At 34.5% G+C, this 21,053-nt stretch overlaps 1 protein-coding gene and 2 non-coding genes across 3 annotated transcripts in view; 1 reads left to right on the top strand and 2 right to left on the bottom strand.

The window, feature by feature from the left end:
* Nucleotides 1-21,053, bottom strand: part of LOC147065468 (uncharacterized) — a 496,544-nt gene that overhangs the window by 245,705 nt on the left and 229,786 nt on the right. The window lies entirely within an intron of this gene.
* LOC147065479 (U6 spliceosomal RNA) lies at nucleotides 5,080-5,186 on the top strand. The gene has a single exon (XR_015071862.1). It is a non-coding gene; the product is annotated as a U6 spliceosomal RNA (small nuclear RNA).
* Nucleotides 11,773-11,879, bottom strand: LOC147065478 (U6 spliceosomal RNA). Its single transcript, XR_015071861.1, has one exon. It is a non-coding gene; the product is annotated as a U6 spliceosomal RNA (small nuclear RNA).

Raw genomic sequence — 21,053 nt, 5'->3', positions numbered from 1 at the left:
CCAATGTTAATAATTCATATTGAATTATAATACCGTTAAACAATAATCAAAAAACATAATTTTACAAAATTTACAACATATCGCCTGAAGATTAAAATTAGTGTACCGTATTTAATCATCCATACGGAATGAATATTGATTTGATAATTAATTATGTTTATTCCATCATTTTTAATATAATTAAATCATCAAAATGAAATGCTAAGTTTTCTTTAGCGTAAGTAAATATTATTGTGGTAATTCTAAATTGTGGAAATAATACAATCTATTAAATTAACACAATGCTTACGGGCCCTTTTAATTAATTTTGTAATTAACGTGTTTATTTGCATTTGAAAAGTAATTAGCAAAAACAAAATTTTGTGCGGCCCGTAAGCTATGGGTTAATATGCATGCTTAATTGTTATCCAATATGCAAATATGTGTTAATACACACACTTGTAGTATAATAAACTTTTCAGCACTATAAATTCACTATTAAAAATATTATATAGTATTGTCACTGATTGGTGTTTCAAAATGTCCATTACTATTACAGTACATGACTAAGATAATGGTCTTTTCAACTATGTGAAAAATTAGTTCATGTGTGCGTTAGTTTATTTGTAATATAAATCCCATAACACCCATACTGTCATGGAATATGATCTTATATAATATATAAACATTGCAGGATTCCAGTGGCACAGGGTGGAAATAGGCTGTCGAGATCCGACATAAATAGTTTAGAATAGTAGTATTTTAAAAACTAACCAATACAACCGTCAATTTGTATACATAGTTCAATGAAAACAAATAAGTATGACTCACAAAGTTTAGTGTGAATCTCCACAGCCTATGTCCAACATTCGCCACTGCAGGATTCAACAATTATACAAACAAAATTATTTCATTGTTGATACGAATATTTTGTAAAATTACTTTTAAAAATACAAGTAGGATTTTCAAATTTAGATTCTTTGCGTGTAGTTAGGTAAATCTGATAAAATTTAACTACATACATCTCGCATAGTATTAAATTTTATTGAAAAAACTGACTTTTTAAAATTTATAATACAATATCATATAGGCTAATCAATTTTCTGTGAGTACATTATAGTGACTAACAATATTGCTGATACCTATTACATAATTGTGAATTATCTACAATCATTATATAACAGACAATAGTAATCTTGACTTTTTCTTATACTGACCATAATTTTATACAATTTATCACCCCAATTTAGTAGTAATTTGACTGACTTTCAACAATCACATCTGGCAAACGGCGCTAAATGTAGAATTTTGTTATGTTAAAAAATTAGCTTCATTTTATTCTGACCTATTCATTTTTCATTTTGGACAGCAAAGAGACAAATCTTGCGTTGCGTTTTACCTGCCAAAATATTTTGTTTATTTTATATTTTTCTGGCATATTATAATTGTTGACGTGAGTTGGCAACACTGGACAGGATAACTATATCCGCTGTGCCGAGTTTAAAATTCATTGTCAAAGTTATCTTATTTAGTAATGGGGTGGTAATAAACATATTTTTTACAGAAAATAAAATTTACAAATACTTTTCCATAAATAGCATTTTTAATAGAATGATAATAAATGAAATACATTCAATGCCTTCCTTAATGTATCCAATAATTAATAGTAATTAGTGTTTACTATAAAAGTGTAAGTTTATTGTATTTTGATAAGGACAGTATATTATTATTACATTATTATGAGTGATCCAATAATTTGTTACTTAACCTGTGAAGTCTCCATATCGATAATAATAACGTATTTGTATAACATATTGTATCTTTTATTACTTTTACACATTAAAATTGTCCATCTTAAAAGCCAAATGGCTTTCTATGTGTGAATATCGTTACCTATTTATTTTGTTTTATTTTTTAAATTAATATAAGTGTACAACATAAATGTTTTAATTTATAAAATTTGTTATTTTTTATTTATGTTTTTTGTGCCAACATTTTTATTCTTATAACAAAAATCTTTCATGAAACAAAATAGTTTTTCTACTTCATTAGAAATTTGTAAATCAATAGACATGTATTTTTAAATAAACAGACTGAAACTATTACCGCTAACCATTTGTTTCTTTATTCCATCCACCTCATAGACATTAATATTTTGATAAATTTATGATGCATAATGATTTTGATGGCCTCTGCAACGAGCCCGAAAAGTCAAGGAAAGAAGCAGGAACACGCGATGACAATCCTAAAATCTATTACGATAACAATCAGTCGTGAAAGCCTCAAATATAGAAATATTTAGAACAGGAATTATTGAATAGGTACCTACCTGAAATAAATAATATAGCACTATAAACATACTATAATAGTGCGTAGCGTCTTCAAATAAAGCGAGCAATTTCTACAATGTGTGAAAACAAATCATTTAAAATTGATATAATGGGAAGTATTTCCAAACAGACCATATTCATTTGATATGGGAAGAAATTAGGGGTAATTATTTCGTCGCCCCAAAAGCAAACGGGCACTTGTGCATAAATTGAGTTTTGAGAAAAAGACATTTTAAGTATTTTTGAAGTGAAAAAAAAATCGTGGAGAGGTTATTACCTAATATTTTGAAATGAAATTTAGAACACAGGTGACCTAATTACTCAAGATTGAAATGCAATTTTTTTTTTTTATAATATGTCAATTTTTGATTTTTAAAAGGTGTTAAGTCACATGGTACCGTTTTCCTATATGTATTTATGAATAGTTGCACATAATTTGAAACAGTTATTCATTCATTTACTGGGGTTTAATACTTAAAATTCAAACTCAGTGTTCTTAAATTGGTATATAGGTTTCACTTCATAATAAGTAAAAATGAATATTTGTGTTTTTTTTAATATTTTTTTATTAGTGTAAGACAAAGAATTTATAAAGAACATGCATTACAAAATAAATATAAATAAAAAAATTAGGAGCAGTTCAGTCATCAAGTTCATTATCTTCAGAGGCATCGGGTTCCAACAGTCTGTCAGCTATAGTATTGCTTTGTCGCAATCCTTCCCAAAATGCATGATAATTGCGAGGAATAACCCGACCACTGCACAGTTTCAGAAGGTCTCGCAATTTTAACAGGTTTATTGGAATTTCTTGGCTGTATTTTGGCGTTAGAAAGTTTTCGGGTTGTGTTGATAATGCATGCCTTCCTCTCTTTCTTGGAGTACGTGCTGGAATCTCGATGAACTCTGTTTCGTCATATGACGTCATAACGAATATTTTCAGCGGCTCGTTTTTCAGACATCGTATCCATTTTATTTTCATTCAAGATATGTTGTCCATGTTACCTTGGACGGTTTTAGTTTTTAGCAGTTTTAGATCAAAAATATCCCTAAAAGTCAATTGAATCACATTCAACGGTTTTTTACGCCTCGCCAGTATAATCAGTGTAGGCCATTCTTCTGTTAAGTAAATAGAAATACCCTTTTTTATCTTCTCGATACTACTATGTATGCTGTCCACTTCCATTTGAGAATGACCAGTCTCCAGGAATTTAAGGTCGATAGTGTCCAACGTAGTGTTTTTCACAATATACAATAGTAGAGCAGTTATAAAGCGATTCCTATTTTGGCCACCGCATGAGTCAGAAAAAAGGGAAACATGCTTAACAGAATGCGGGAGACTTTTTAAATAAGTGAATAAAGCCGTTCCAACTTCATCAGAACCACGATGACCGTGACTCTAATTCTCGATACTACTATGTATGCTGTCCACTTCCATTTGAGAATGACCAGTCTCCAGGATTTTAAGGTCGATAGTTTCCAACGTAGTGTTTTTCACAATATACAATAGTAGAACAGCTATAAAGCAATTCCTATTTTGGCCACCGCGTGGGTCAGAAAAAAGGGAAACATGCTTAACAGAATGCAGAAGGCTTTTTAAATGAGTGAATAAAGCTGTTCCAACTTCATCAGAACCACGATGAACTAATTCCAAATGTAGCAAAATCCCTCTTTTAATGATTGGTCATGAATGGTAAGATTGAATGTACCAAACATTTTCGTGTAATAAAAACTCGACACTTGTGAGCATGGAGTATAGAGGACCGCCTGTAAAAAAAAAGTGAAAGATTTAAAGCTGTCATCTAATAACGCTCTAGCTTTATCTTGATCTTTTGATTTGCGAGCGTCCACTTTACGCTTATTGTAATCTTCCAAAATATTTATTTGGGCCTCTTTGTCCGCTGCCAACATGTTTTTTAATTTTTCACAAATTTTATAAGTGCCCTTTTTCTGGTATGGAAATAATTTTTTTACGTAGAAGGCCCTTACTCACTTTTAAATAAATCCACTTGTTACCTTTTTCCTATATTATATTTGTAAACATTGCACATAGTTCCTAAAATCGTGTACATGTCAAACAGATCAGTTTACAAATACACAAGTACTTAACCTTTATTTTCTTTGCTCAATTTTGAATTCATGGGTTTTGCTTCACAAATGTCGTTTTGTCCATAATGTAAAGAAAAATATTACGAAGAAAACTGCATTCATAACTCAAAACCGTAAAAATTGCACATGTGCCCTCCTTTGCTTTTGGGGCGACGTTTTTATACCATTGTTTAATAATTTATTCACAGAATAATACTTTTTATTACTAGCAAGAAAATGGAATGGGCAGAGACATCTATGTATTAATCATAAAAATATTTACCAATATTGGCCGATGTAGTACCATCTAGCGCAGTAGTCTCACAACATTTTACAAATGTATTATTTATTTTTTTATATATTAACAAGTCGTATACGATCGTTTAGAGACGCAAATGAGTACCTTGGTATCAAAGTGGGACATAAGCCATTTACAAAATTTTACAGGAGACTGGAAAACATGTGTGAAAAGTGACCGTTTTTCATATAACATACCAACTTTAAACTCAAAAATCTTTATGAAAACTACCGTTTTTGATACTTTTAGTGGATTTTTTGAAAAGAGCATCACTTGCACTACCATAATCAATTAAAACATGAATTTAGTGGAAGGTGGCGTATGTCCCACTTTGATACCAAGGTACTCAAATGTCTGCATATAAACATTATTTTTGCCACAACGGCCGTACTTGCTTCGGCAGTACATATACTAAAATTGGAACGATACAGAGAAGATTAGCATGGCCCCTGCGCAAGGATGACACGCAAAATCGTGAAGCGTTCCACATTTTTTGGACTTCCTTCTCATTGTACTTGCACGAAGGCGGATAAATTTAGAGGGCGGCAAATTATCCATTTTTATTTAAATTTTTTCCAAAAATACCTATTGGTTAATAAATCAACAATTTCAGCCAAAATATATAGAAATGAATGCACCACACCCAAATGCCTTGTTCAGCGAAGTTATTTTATGGTTTGATGTAAATAAATAGGTATTTGCCAATACAATATCAATAGGTATCGATTTAGTACAGTTCGGTTATGATGAATACAGCGGCAAACACATTTTGAAAATACCCGATATACTGGATTATTTGTTAGGTTAACGCCAGTGGTCGGCAAACTGCGGCTCGCGAGCCATATGTGGCTATTTGGCCCCTTGAGTGTGGCTCTACCACAAATGACCACGTACGGACTAAAATAGTGAAATATAGAACAGTCAAAATGTCTTCGAATACAACCAACCAGCAAGTCGAAGATCATAAATTGGCTTCAGCTTTATCAATAGCAGTTGACGAGTCTTGTTACATAAATTAATGATTCAGCACAAATTTGTACGATTTATTTCATCTACTGGTCTTAAAGAAGAACTTTTAGGATTATTGACACTCAAAGGTCAAGCACGTGGAGAGGATAATGCTGTAATTGAGTGCATGGAAAAACATCATATTCCACTAGATAAAATTGGGTCAATTTCAACCAGCGCTCGGAATGGAGCGGAACGCCCCGGAGCGCCGTTCCGGTTCGTGAATTCGTTGACAATTCCGTTCCGTCTCGTGGATTCTTCGAATCTACCGTTCCTTCTCGTGGAATCCTGATAGCGAGATGTCTCGTAAAATTCTCGAGCCTCATCAGAATATTTAATATGGCGTTCCGGTTCAGATTGTGTTGAAATTGAGGAATATGAATTGGTATATAAATATGTTAAAAAAAAAAAAATTATTAAACAATGATTTTACTTGTTGACTACCCCTGATTTTTAATAATTCGTACATGTCGATAATAACAGGCAAATTTCTTAGAAATGCATCTAGGTATATTTTTTCCTAACAATGCATTTCTAGACAACCCATGCCCGATAATAAAAAATACAGTTTTTATTGAAGAAAGCACCCTTACATGACTGTATTGCTCTCTTCCGTTTTCTTTAAGACAATATGAGATAATAGTACTCGTATATTATTCTATTCTTCAGTGCTATTCAACAAGTTTTTTTTGCTTGCAGACAAAATCACAAAATACATCATTTATTTAGGGTAGGTACCTACTACTAATATCGATAATAACGTTAAATTATTACGCACCTTTTTTTTGATTTTCAATTAAAACACATGAAATATCTACATAGGTATTGTGAAAAATAATTCATTTGTTAATTAATGTTTTATGAATAAATAAATTACCTTTGTGTAGGTATCTACCAAGGGTTGGATTTTAGACACTTTGGTATGAACCACAGGGCTTAGCTGACTTGGGTAAGAGTGTAAATCGCGAGTTACCAAACAGTTATGATTTTGAGTACATTAAATTTGTAATCAATACGGGAGTGGAAGTCACAATATTTTATGGAATGAAACGGGAGAGAAATGGATGGAAGAAACAAAACAATAACTGTCCGATTGACGATTGCGTAAAATATAGGATATAGGATAGCTAACTTTAGGTACTAGGTAGGCTTGACGCATCATAGTTTTCACAATATATCATAAGACAACCGAGGCCGTTCATTAGTCGACCTGTTGATATTAGATGGTATGCAACCAACAAGGTGTCTTCCCATCGGTATGGAGCGATATACATCCAAGGAGGTTTAATAACGCTATTGTGCAAGTAAATTAAAATGTCTGTGGTCTCTGTACAATTTTTGCGTGTATGGGCATCTTCATCAGGGGGAACGAACAAATTTAAACGTTCATAGTATTACCCATATCATGCTGAGCTAGGTACCTACTCTTATTTTTTATTTCGGTTTTAGTTCGGCAGAAATACTTCGCAGTGAAAAAATACTCGTAGGTAGGTACCTACCTAAACTCTTTACCTATCCTTCATGTTATACAGAAAATAAAGCTAATGGAAAAAATATATTGTTGAGGATATTAAAATAACCATAGTAATACGGTCCTTTGAAATAAATCATTAAATCAATATAGGTAGGTACCTACTTAGTTCATATTTTTTGTTTCACAAAACTTCTACGTAGCAAAGCTGTTTACTACTCAATAATAATACAATGAATCCTACCTATTGTGCATTGAAAAAAAAAAAGTCGGTGAAGATTTATTGCTTGAAGAGATTTTTTTGTCTCAAAAAAAGGTTTTATAAACAATAACTAATAGCACATGTAATTTTTGATTTGAGGGCTTTGAAAGAATAAATTTTCTTACAAAATATTAGTTTAAACAGCAATCCTCGACTAACAAGAGGTCGTGGTCGTGGTCGTTTACATCGTCGTAGTATTTATTTATAAAACCATAATAATTATAAAAAAGTACATACCCACCTAAATCAAGTAGGTACTATAATAATTATCGTGTCTTGATTGTGAGTTTTTGTTGGTGTTTTGAATTATTGTTTGTCTTGTGATTGGAGAAACTTGTCGCATACTATGCAAACCACAAACATAGTGGTACTATGATAGTACTAAGGATTTTTATATAGGTACCTACTGTACAATAATAGCAGAGTACAAATGAGTAAAAATAACAAAAATGTGTAGGTATTGCCAAGTGGTAACGACGAAATCTTAGAACAATGTATTTTGAGTTGTTTCCCTATAGAAGTTGGGTATCGAATAGGACCTTACACTCCGGTGATTTGGGTAAGTGTCTAAATTCTATCTTATACCTAGTAACATAAAAAGCAAATAAATATTATGTAATAGTTATTAATTTCATATACCTATTATCGCAAAGGTATTTTTTGTTATATATTCATAGAACAGATTCCTTATTACGGAGGTATTTGAGTCATCATAGGGAGATTTAAAATACTGTAGAAAAATTGACGCGGCATTTTGTTTAGGAACATCACTGTGTGACGTGTTTTTTCTCACCCTCATATGCACCTATATATTATATAATACATAACATATAGATTGCATTGAGCAAATAATACATTGCGAAAACTCAAGCGATAGATGTTGTCGAAATAAAAGAGGTAGCATACATTTTAATAAAATCATAGAGGAATCCAATGGGAATTTACTTACATAATAATTAATAGTTTCAACAACATCAGAAACCTATTAGAATAAATTATTCCACATGCCCACATGGTGTAAATATTTGAATATTTTTTTCTAATATCTACAAGTCTGGGGTTGTTTAAAATTATGCATATTTAATAATGAATGCTACATTCGTAAAACTTGTGTATTCATAAAGTACTTAATTTTAATAAATTAATTCATTATGAACCATGCTCCTACTTTTTCGTACATGATGGATTTTGATGTGATTAAAAAATTGTTTAATCAAAATATTTCCAATTTAGGTACTAGCTTTAAATAAAGTAGCATGTAACTTGGTTTAACCAATGTACTTATCTTCTGTTTGAGACTTTCACGGTTGTTCGTCATCGTAATTGATTTTTGGGTTTTCACCGTGTGTAATTCTTCATTCTTTGCTCGACGTTTCGGGCTTGTTGCAGAGGCCATTATCAAGAGATATTATATGATATCGAGGAAAGAAGGAAGAAGTACACGTGGTGAAAACCCAAAAATCAATAACGATAAAGTATCTTCACTCATGTTTCCATTTACACTTATTTACATGTTTTTATTCAAACTACTGAGGAAACAAATGGACAATTGTATTGGTTTGTCCATTATTTCATATATTTTTATGTATCCTACTCCAATTAGATTCATATACTTACATTTAGGTATACATATTTGTATAATTATTATTATTATGAATGATGTATTTTTTAGTAAACGATTTCGTAAACTTATAGTATGATATATTTTTTATGTTACAAACAACTGATTCGGGCGAAGGTGATTAGGAAAATGTTTTATAAAGTACATTATGTAAAACTAAGATATTTTTTTATATTACAGATATTATATCTAATATTGCACATTTTTGAAAAATTATTGAGCGTTCCTGTTCGTAAAATTTTCCATTTCGAGCACTGATTTCAACAACAGGGGCGAAAAGTATAACTGGCGTAAGAAAAGGGTGTGTTCTATAGTCTATGGGTGTATTACTATTTTGGAAGAAAAAAATAATCATGCTTACCATTGCATCATTCGCCAAGAAGCGCTTTATGTGCAGAATTTTCCAGAAGAAATTTGCAAAGTTATGGAATTTGTGATTAACGCTTTCGCTGCTGAAGAGATAATGAGATTTTAATTGCCCCCTTTAAAATGCACGTTAATTACATCGATCGGCCGCCTGGCCATTACGCGCCGTGTGCGTCTTCCGCGTCCAAAGTATTAAGATTATCACCTCCATTATAGCTAAAGCTCTTAATTGTCACCAATTTAAAGATTTTTTAGTTGAAATGGAGAGTGAGTACGCAGATCTTCTGCTGCATAATAAGGTACGCTAGTTATCAAGAGCAAATGTTTTAAAATAATGTTTCGCTTCTTTATCAATAAAAATCAAAGCATTTCGCCTTGAGAAGGGTGTTCACTATCCAGAAATAACGGACGATTAGTTGACCCAAAAATTTTATTTCATTGTAGACGTTACTTCTCATCTAAATCTTAATTAAACATTAATTTAAAAAGCTTAATCGTAAACTGCGGGGGGAAGGAAACACATTTTTTCGATGTTAGAAGAAGTTATTTCATTCCAAAACAAATTATCCCTTTTTGCTCAACATTTCGAAAGAAAATCTTCGCTAACTAAGCCTGCATGAAGTATATGAATACTAAAAAAAGTGTTTTTTAATTGATTGTCTGATGAAATAAAGCTGATATTCTGTTTAATTTAACTTTTTGAAACATCGCCAAGAAAATCATCTGATATTGACATTTTTGCTATTTCAAAACAACAATTTTAAATAAGAGGTTAGCTTTTTCAACAGGTTTCAGGAATTCAGAAACAGCAAAGCGAAGCGACATCAGTCTTTGTTAAAAAAAACCTCTTAAATTTTTTCCAGAGCCCATACGCACTTGCGGCAGGCCGCATTGCGGCAAGCCGCAGCGGCCTGCCGCCTATCGTTTTTTGTATGCAAATTGTTTACACCATACGCAATATTTGTTAATTTGCATACAAAAAACGATAGGCGGCCTGCCGCAAGTACGTATGGGCACTTAATGTTGACATTGGCAACTTTGAAATGCAATTGCTGGATTTAAAAATAAAGACTTATGGAGCTCTAAATTTGAACGTCTCTGTGCTGATTGGACATATTGGAGAAAAACAAATATGAACATGGTTCACAGCACAAGTAGTCTGATTTGAAAGACCTGGAGAATGAATACATGATGATTTTTACCACCTCGAATAGTATTCCTGACTGTATGATCAGTTGAAAAAACTAGGGTTTGCCATACTTTCACTTTCCGGTTCTACATATTCATGCGAACAATCTTTTTCAAGCATGAACCTTATCAAGAGTAAAATGAGAAGTTGTCTTATTGATGAGAACCTGGAATCGTGCCTAAAATTAAAAACAACAACATACAAACCTGACTCCACCAAACTTTTCAAGGAGATAGATATTAAGTGTTTGTCATGATTTAATTGTATGGATACCTTACTTACAATTTAATTTTTATCAATAAATACGAACATTATTAAGTATGAAAATATCAAGTTTTATTCAGTGTACTTATAGTTTAATTAACATTTAAAACTTTAATTAAAGTTTATTAAGTTACCTGTGCTCCTGTAGGTATGGCTGTGAGACATGGCATCTTACTAAGCTTCAAGAGTCTCGGCTTTTGAGCTTTGAGAATCGATGTCTCCGCCGAATCTTAGGTGTACATTGGTACGACAGCGTTACAAACACCCGAGTTCGTGAGCAGACACCACAGCCTTCGGTAATTTAAGTTATCACAAAGAGACGATTTACGTGGATGGGACATGTATTCCGGATGCCGCCAAAGAGTGCGGCACTTCGTACCCTTGTGGCACAGCCTCAAGGGTTCCGTCGCCGTGGCCGGCCCTCTCTCACCCTGCAGCGATGCTACAAAAGCGACCTACGTACTGCAGGTCTGACATGGTGGTAGGCGCAGGAGTTGGCGATGGACCGAGGGAAGTGGCGCCAACATGTGCTTGCCCTATGCCCCAATGTTGGGACGTGACAGGGTGAAAGAAGAAGAAGAAGTTACTAAACAGTGTACCTACATATAATATACTTTAAGTTTAAGAAATTTTGCTCTCAGAAGACATCTCAATCGTTGTACTGTTGATATTTGGCTCTTTTGACTAATGCGTTTGCCGACCACTGGGTTAACCTAACCAAATCTAACCCAACCTAACCTAACCTAACCCAAACTAACAAATAATCCAGTATATCGGGTATTTTCGAAATGTGTTTTCCGCTGTATTCCTCATAATCGCACAGTAGGGTCAAGTGTTTCAAAAGAAAAATAAATTTATTCTATATAAGTACATAGAAGGAAGGAAGCGAAGGAAGTCCAAAAAATGTGGAACGCTTCACGATTTTGCGTGTCATCCTTGCGCAGGGGCCATGCTAATCTTCTCTGTATCGTTCCAATTTTAGTATATGTACTGCCGAAGCAAGTACGGCCGATGTCGCAAAAATAATGTTTATATGCAGACATTTGCGTCTCTAAACGATCGTATGCGACTTGTTAATATATGAAAAAAATAAATAATACATTTGTAAAATGTTATGAGACTGCTGCGCTAGATGGTACTACATCGGCCAATATTGGTAAATATTTTTACGATTAATACATAGATGTCTCTGCCCATTCCATTTTCTTGCTAGTAATAAAAAATATTGTTCTGTGAGCACCTACAGTAAGTACATAATTATTACATTATATTACTATTTAATTTCTGCCAACAGAATTACTAGAGCAATTATTGCATAAATAATTACACATAATTTCTTCCCATATCGAATAAATATGGTCCGTTCGGAAATACCTCCCATTATATCAATTTTAAATGATTTGTTTTCACTCAATGTACAAATTTATAGCACTATTATACAAGGACTACCTACTACTATTATTTTATTTACAGATATTATTTTTTAATCATTTTCAGTGGCGTAGCAAGGGCGTAGAAGGGCGTAGAGGGAATTTTCAATGATCATACATACATAAAAATAATCAGCACTCAGAATCACCGGTCTACTAAACATTTTTCAGAGTAGGTAATAATAAAATAAATACATGTGTGCATATTTTCAGTAACGTCCCGTGGGACTAGGCAGACTATGCACCGCATAGGAGCGGCAGTTATCCAAAGGTCGGCAGACTCGAGAAGGAATGGATCGGTTTAATATAACTTACATAATATTTAAAATTATTAATCATTTATCATGTTTTGATTAAATAATAAATTCAGTTTACTGGTTGAGCGTTTTTGATTTTTAAATAATGATTAGGAGAAACGGAAAGTCTTAAATATAATTAAAATATAAATAACGCATGCGGTATTTTTGAATGAATCAACCCCTGATTATTATTACTTAAAAGTGTTTACTAAATCTTTGGGAAGTATATTATATTTTATTCATTCCATTAAACATTTTGTGGGTTTAAACAAGTGCAAAAATCAAAAAACGAATATCGGCAGTGTTAAGTTGAAATTCGAGGACGTCACTGCATATTTTATTTTTTAAATATACCTACTAAAGAAGATGCAATGATTATAACAATAGGTACGTGTTATTTTACGAATTTATTGATATTATCAATGCTTCCCAAACCGGTAGCGCATGTCGTAAAGGTTTTCACAATATGGAACTGTGGAAAAATTTAATAAACAAACTAATTAGATAAATACCAATATTTTAAATTATAGCGAACATATTTTCAAAATCAGCATACTTCATATATAATACAGTTGGTACTTTATTATGTTTATAGTTATGCAGTTAGTAAAAATGAAAATATGTAAGTCAAGTCTGTGTGTTTAGAGAAATCAATATCAACAGAAGCGGGGTTATAGATCCTAAACTAATGTTCACCAAACATCAGTATATACACTGTTCCCAGATCATGGAAATTTTATGAATACAAAGCGGAAAAATAGTGAAATAGAACGTTCATCCTGCGCATCAGCGCATCTATTCTATACACAAGACTGCTTTGGGCCGCTATCTAGGGTAGGAAAGTATCCAAGTATTAGCACTTATTGTAACAATTACAATAAGTTAGTTGTAATTGTTACAATAAGTGCTATGTTTTAACAGCACCTCTCTTGGCTGTGAAATTTTTTAGAGTGATATAGACAGTTTTGACAGTTCAGACGGCTAACTTATTGTAATTGTTATAATAAGTGTTAATATTTTGATACTTTCCTACCATATTTAGCTGCCGTAAAGGCCGAAAGCAGTCTTGTGTATAGAATAGATGCGCTGAAATTAACAGATTACGGGGAGAACGATCAAAATTGTTAAATAAATCGCATATGGCGCAAACATAATTAACGTTATTTTTTTACCATGTCCGATCCTAATAAGATCATATGGGCCTCCACAGAATGGAGGTTTGTATTAACATTACTGTTTTTTACGAGAAATGGATGCGCCACTTGCTCAATCTGTTACGTCAACCTCTCGGTCATCGTGTTAATAATCTATGTATTGCTTAGCATATAATCTGTAATTATATTGTACTTTATATTATAAATAAAAAAAAATTTCTCATTTATTATAAATTCTATGAAGAGGCCTACTAACAAAAACCATCGGAGAATGTCTATTACTATTTGTTATTTAAATATATCTACTAAATATGTAATTCTGTTAAAACTGAACACATGTGAATTTAATATTTATGTGTAGTAAGTATGGCATGTAGGTACAAGTTTCGTATTGCGTAAGGAGCGCATTTTTTGTTACTGCCCCGGATTCTAAAATACCGTGCTACGCCCCTGGCTTGATATTATTGCCTAAATAAATCCAAAATATCCCGCAAATAATATAGTAGAGTGAACGTTATGTTTAATAAATTAAAATTACTGATTATATTATAAAAAATAGGCTACAAATACCTACTTAGCTTCTGATAAAAAAAATATATAATATAAAATAAACTATTAGTTAGTTATGGAAGTTCATGATTTCTTTACTTGCTTAGTACCTATAATAAAAATTACTAAAACATTTCAGAAAAAGATGAAATAATAAGATCCCTATATCTAAACCCAAATCATACCTAGGTACTTCCGATCCGGAATGCACCTGTTGTTGAGTGGAAAAATATGGTAGCATCAACGTACTACGTGCGTTAAAATACACGAAAAATCATACAATTTAGAATTCTTACCATTATTTTGTTATTGTTCAGTGATTGGTGTAATCGACAGTTTAGTAATTAAAAAATACGCCTTCAGTTTAATTTGATCTTTATATTCCACTTTTATCTTCCGGTTAATCGATTTGAGATATCTTTTATAGACTGACATTTTACGAAAAGTCACCCCCTATAGGTACTTGTTGTATAGGCAGGTATAGAAATGGCTTAATTACAGGGCTCGAAATGGACCGGAACGCACCGGAGCGCCGTTCCGGTTCATAAAATTCACAAAATTATCGCTCCGTCTCGTGGACATATTAATTTGACCGTCTGAGCAAGATATTTCATATAATTAAAAAAATAACACTTATTTTTATAAATCACTTTTACAATTAATGTAGTATAGTATAATATAGTTGATATTTTCGTAAAATTATCGAGCGCTCCGGTTTGTAAAATTTTCCATTTCGAGCGCTGGCTTAATATCCACTGTGGTTCACATAGTGGCATGGACCTGGGGTTAACTAATTCAGGAAGTCAACACCCATGATAGAATTTTTTCCAGTTTTGGTTGCATTATATTCCAAAACTCTTCTGTAAAAATCGTTTCCGATTTTATAAATGGAAATTTCTCGATGTACATAGTAAACAAACCTACGAATAAAAAAAGACAAGAAGGAACATACTGATTCATCGCAGTAAAATCTGGCAATCAAATTCGCCATTTTGAAAAGCGACGATTTTGCGCAAACAAATATCACGTGGTCTGTACGTGTGCGGCAAACTTCGAATGTGTTTGTAATTTTGTGTATTTTATGTTTGTGTATCACGCATTGTCGGCCATATTTGCCGGCCTTTCTGATTGCCGTGATTTGTACACATCTTCTTTCCTGTCTTTTTTTATTCGTAGAAACAAACAGTATTTTTTATTAGTTATATGAAGTTGGCCTTGAATCTGTAATAAAATAATATACTTACAATTAAAAGATTTTGAAATAGAAAAAAACACATTTCCAAGCTTTCAGCCGTGCTCACTCATGAATGTCATTCGTCATTTAGATAAGTATATACACATTTTGATGTTATCTTGCAAAGTGCGAATGTAATGTTTTCAAATAATTGATATGGATTAATTATACCATCGTATTATTTTCTCGAAATCATAAACATACTATAATAGTATTTGAGTATCAACCTATGTTCAATTTGAATTAGGTTATAATAATAATATACCCGTATATATATCAATAGTATGTTTGCTACAAAATCCACCCAAGTTATCAGTACGTACTTGCACAGGTTTGATTAAAAACTATGATGAAATTAACATTTAAAAAATATTATATTACATAATATTATTTTGACAGCCCTGTTTTCTGATCGGCGTATATCTTGCAGGTGCTTATTAAATAATAATAATGTTCAGCGGCAGACAATATCAAAAATAATAATAATGTTTCTTGAAATAAAATCTCCGATGATTAGTGATTTTTGCGAAGAGGTCGATTTAAATTAACGTATTTACGACGCCGAGGTCCTTTTTATACTAAATTATATTTGAATGTCGAGCTCTTCAGCGGCCCCTTAAGTAAAACCAAGAATATTTATTAACTTAAGAGTTTTGTTGATATATCTGGTAATTAAAATTTTAGAGATACATTAAAATCGTTTCAATTCTCTCAATGCTAAAGATTGATAATATTCCTAATACGAAATAGAGTAGAACGGAAACAGCAATCAAGTTACGAGATTATTGTTCAAGAATACCTATATTTTGAAACACCTCTCTATGGTTTTGGCTTAATCAAAAAAAAGTTAGAACACGTAATATTGTAATACCTGCCTTTATTATATACCCACCTCAGATCATCGGATTCATCATATATTATGGGATTACGATGGCGCACACATATTGCGAAAATACAATGACACGTCTTATGGATGGATCGAAGTAGATACATATCTCAATTGCCACTAAAATGATTTCTACATTTGAACAAATATTAGAGTGGTCCATATTTTGTTATGGTTGAGGGCAAAGGGATGGGAGGCAATTTGTGTTTACGGAATATGGTAGCCGAGTACGTACCTACTTCATATATCTTGGACACTGGACAGAGTACTGAAGCTAATCAATCATCAATAAAATGTAAATTGAGGGCAATATCGTGATTTGTCGATTTAAGAAATATACACATTTAATACAGATTCGGGTTTTCCCGCTTTTCGTTTATATTTTTTCTCTGTACCTGTAATCTCTCCACGCCTGTAAAAATCATAATATATGGAGAGCCTTATCGACCGTCTATTCTTTCCGTAATATTATTTGGTTCTTTTTGAAAATGGTTCCGAAGTCTTCTGTACGAATTATGACGTTTAGTGGTCATGTAGATACCATTTGTAAAACGGCGCTAAAGATGTTGGGCTTTGTCTTGCGTACTTCCCGGGTCTTTTCTGATGTTACGGTACTAAAAATTCTCTATAACTCCTTAGTTAAAAGTAGACTTGAGAGTGGGTCTATCGTTTGGGCCCCGCGTCAGTTGAAGTACGGCCTTATGGTGGAGAGAGTCCAAAAGAAATTTTTAAGACTCCTTTACTTTCGGCTGTATGGATATTATCCATGGCTCTATCCGACTGATTTTCTCTTAGGGATGCTTACATACTGTAGCTTAAAATTTAGAAGGGATCTTTATTTAGCTACATATTTTTTCAGACGTATACGCGGCGAGACAGACCCCGACCGAACCGAGGACCGCCGGACTGACTACCAAACCCAAGACAGGGTAGTCAAACGATCCGTGCGGTTGGACAAGCGCAATTTTATGAAACGGCAAATTGAAGCGGCAGAGGAGGCAGCAAGCAGTAATGACACCAGTAAACTCTTCCGAATCACCCGTGAAGTCTGCGGCAGGTGACCACCGACTCCCGGAGCCATTCGTGGTCCCAGTGGAGCAATAGAGTCTGACGCAGAATGTGTCAAGAAGATTTGGAAGAATCATTTCTGCGGAGTGCTGAACCGCCCACCCCCTTTGGATCCCTTTGACATATCTGCGGAAGCTTTATTTTTGGACATTCCCCGAGCGACCGACATTTCCAATTGCCCACCCACGCACACCGAGATAAAATCGGCTGTGAAAAGGCTCAAGAACGGAAAGGCACCGGGGGGAGACGGGATTTATCCTGAATTCCTCAAGTACAGCCTGAGCGCAATCCTGCACCCTATGTTTCATTTGATGACAAAGGTGTGGGAAGAAGAGCGCTTTCCAAGGGACTGGGTGAACGGTGAAATCATCATACTTCACAAAAAAGGTGACCCTCTAAGCTGCGACAATTATCGAGGCATTACGCTACTCAGTGTTCCGGGAAAGATTTTGGCAAACATCCTCTTGATGAGAATAAGGGACCCAATAATGCACGTCCTCAGGAAAAACCAAGCCGGGTTTCTACCTGGTCGAGCGTGTGCAGACCAAATCCACAACCTTCGATGTCTTCTCCAGCAGAGACATGAGCTGAACAGTCCGATGGCCTGCTGTTTTGTGGATTATGAGAAGGCTTTCGACAGTCCCCACCGCCCCTCCCTCTGGACGATACTGGGAGCATACGGGATCCCTCCCAAGATCATTGCCATAATCAAAAGCCTGCACGAGAATAGCGAATGCTGTGTCAGAATTGGAGACACTGTCACGGATTGGTTCGACGTCACGACCGGAGTCAGACAGGGTTGTTTCTCTTCATCATTCTCTTTGACTTCATACTACGGAAGTCAATACCACCCGACCGAGGCATACCTGTTACCCCCACGGTGAAGCTATGCGACCTAGAATACGCCGATGACGCTGTCCTATTCGACAACTCAATCGAGGGCATTCAAGAGACAATCGACAGGTTGCATAACAACTCCTCTCGCATTGGTTTGAAAATCAACGCGAATAAAACCAATGTATTGTGTAATAGAACTTGTCCTGATCCAGATTTCCCTCTGATTAGCGACGGACAAAACATCGAGAGCGTCGACAGCTTCAAGTACCTGGGGGTACACATCACGGGAGATGGCATTTTGCCGAATGGGAATGGCTGGAGCAACATTCAACTCGATGCGGAATGTCTGGGACTCACGATTGTACTCGGTCAAAACCAAATGCCACCTATTCGACGCTTGCATTCTGACGGTGCTGCTTTACGGTAGCGAATCATGGCACCTTACGAAGGCTCAGAGCAACCGTATACTGAGCTTCGAAAACAGATGTTTGCAACGAATACTGGGTGTGCGGTGGTATGGCTTTAGGAGCAACGAGGAGATAAGAGAACGCACCAAGCAGCCTATCATCACGCTGAAAGTGAAGAGGCGACGTTGGACCTGGCTCGGCCACGTGCTGCGGATGCCAGAAGAGAACTTCAACCTGGCTTGACTGTTCTTCAAGCCGACTGGATTCCGGCGTCCTGGAAGGCCGCTAACTACAATCTACAGAGTGTATACGGCGAAGCTACGGGATGCTGGTTTGACCTGGAACGAAGCAAGAAGACTGGCGAGCGACAGGGATTCTTGGAGGCGCCGCGTGGTGTCCATATGCTCCACTTAAGGGGCGGATATGGCAAAAGAAGTTATACGCGGCGTAAATGTGAACTCTGCCATTCTTGATGGTATTGGCTTGTGTGTCTCTGATAATTACCTTAGGAATCGAGAGCATCCGTTGTTTGTTCTCCTACGGTGCAGAACTAACCTGCCATTAGTTATTAGTTATTATTCATTATACCTACCTATGTAAAATAAATAAATTTGATTTGATTGTATTATAGAATATATTTGTATGGTTTCTTCAGGTCAATCTTTTGAGTTATAGTTGAGAGTACCTAGCTATAAAGTAGAAATTTTCAGTCAGTGTAATTTTCAACACAAAACAATCGACGACAGATATCCACGTTATTAATATTTTTACTGCAGCAATTTAATACAGTTTCATATATTTGTAAGAATAGCATTTGCATATTTATCGAAACAAAGGGATTTTGCGCACTACCGTGCTGTAGATACCGATAAATCCTCCCCATATTTATCTGGTAGCGGACATAATACGATCGCTAATAAGTTATAATAATTAAACGTAATAAATTAACTCTTGTTTTAAGTAACATCGTCAATACAGCAGGTAAGGGTAGGCCGGTAGGGACTTGTACATAATATGTTCCGAGAGGGCGCGTTTCGGATGCACCATGCACCATACCTTTTCGGTATATCACATTCCCATACATTGAGTGTGGGAACTGAAATAAACTGAGGTTAAACACCACAGACACGCACCGAATATCCCGCCGCCATTTTACTTATGGCTTATTATTTGATACTTCATGGAGATTATTGCTTGCTCCGTCGACCCTATCGTTTCCCACGGACCCATCAGAACTTATTTCTGCGATCGTAAACCTTTGAATAATAAATTTTAATGGACTGATATAATAATTAGCGAAATTGACCAAGTATTGACACATTTTAAAAATGTATTTAGTTTGTTAAAAAAAATTGCACCTGTACCTAAGCGCAATCACCCATATCTTTCGATATAAAAGGCATCCTCTACTCCTACTCACTAAGGAAATCCTCACAAAGGAAATGTGTAAAGATAGAAATGACCTAACCTTTACTTTATTGTGGTTGGTTAATTAGAGTCATTTATAATTAAATTTGTTCATCACTCTTACTTTGGGGTATGACTATATAGTTGAGGTACCTGGGCGCTATGCCCTTATTATAATATTCATCTGTATTATTGTCTCTTCATGGTCATGCACTCATGGCTGAGGATCGTGACCACATTTGAATTTCGCCATCCTTTGAGCGACCAAGACTTTCCATCCTTCTCGATCTTCCGCTTCCCTCAGGGCAGAATGGATGGTGCCCCCCCCCCCCCAGTCAACTCTTTCACTTGGTGGCTCCAGCGCGGAGACGCTCTTCCTCTGCTTCGCCTTCCCTGGAGGCCACCCAAAACTACCAGTCTCTCCAGGTTGTCCAGCTCAGGTATTATTGTTGTATCTCAGTTGAAATAATAATTTTAAGTGCTCGATAATTTTCCGAAATTTTATGTAAGTATTTTTATAGGTATAAGACTATTGTGGATGGAGAAATGGAACTCTTATGAAATTCTGCCATACATAATATCTATGATGGATACGATTCAAAATCTCAATTTAAAGTGTCTTAAAAAATCATTGTAGTAAAATAACACATTATTGGTAGGTATAAAAATAAGCTAATTATTAGTTGTATAAATAAGCGGTAAGAACCAGAAAGCATTTTTTTTTTTATTGAATGCATAGATAGAACATAGAATACCTGTCAACGGCGTGACAAAATTTAATGCATATGAATGTCATATACCTAGTTATAAAATTGAAAATATCATATAATTTAACACGTGTTTAAGTTTATCCCATATTTTCCGCATTCGACAGTGGTAGCCTATTATCCACACCCAGGAGGGTAAGAT

This window comes from Rhyacophila brunnea, unplaced genomic scaffold (assembly GCF_057557595.1).
Source record: "Rhyacophila brunnea isolate RB1 unplaced genomic scaffold, BYU_Rbru_1.0 scaffold_6, whole genome shotgun sequence".
Taxonomy (NCBI): domain Eukaryota; kingdom Metazoa; phylum Arthropoda; class Insecta; order Trichoptera; family Rhyacophilidae; genus Rhyacophila; species Rhyacophila brunnea.
This window is presented reverse-complemented; position numbering and strand designations above follow the sequence as displayed.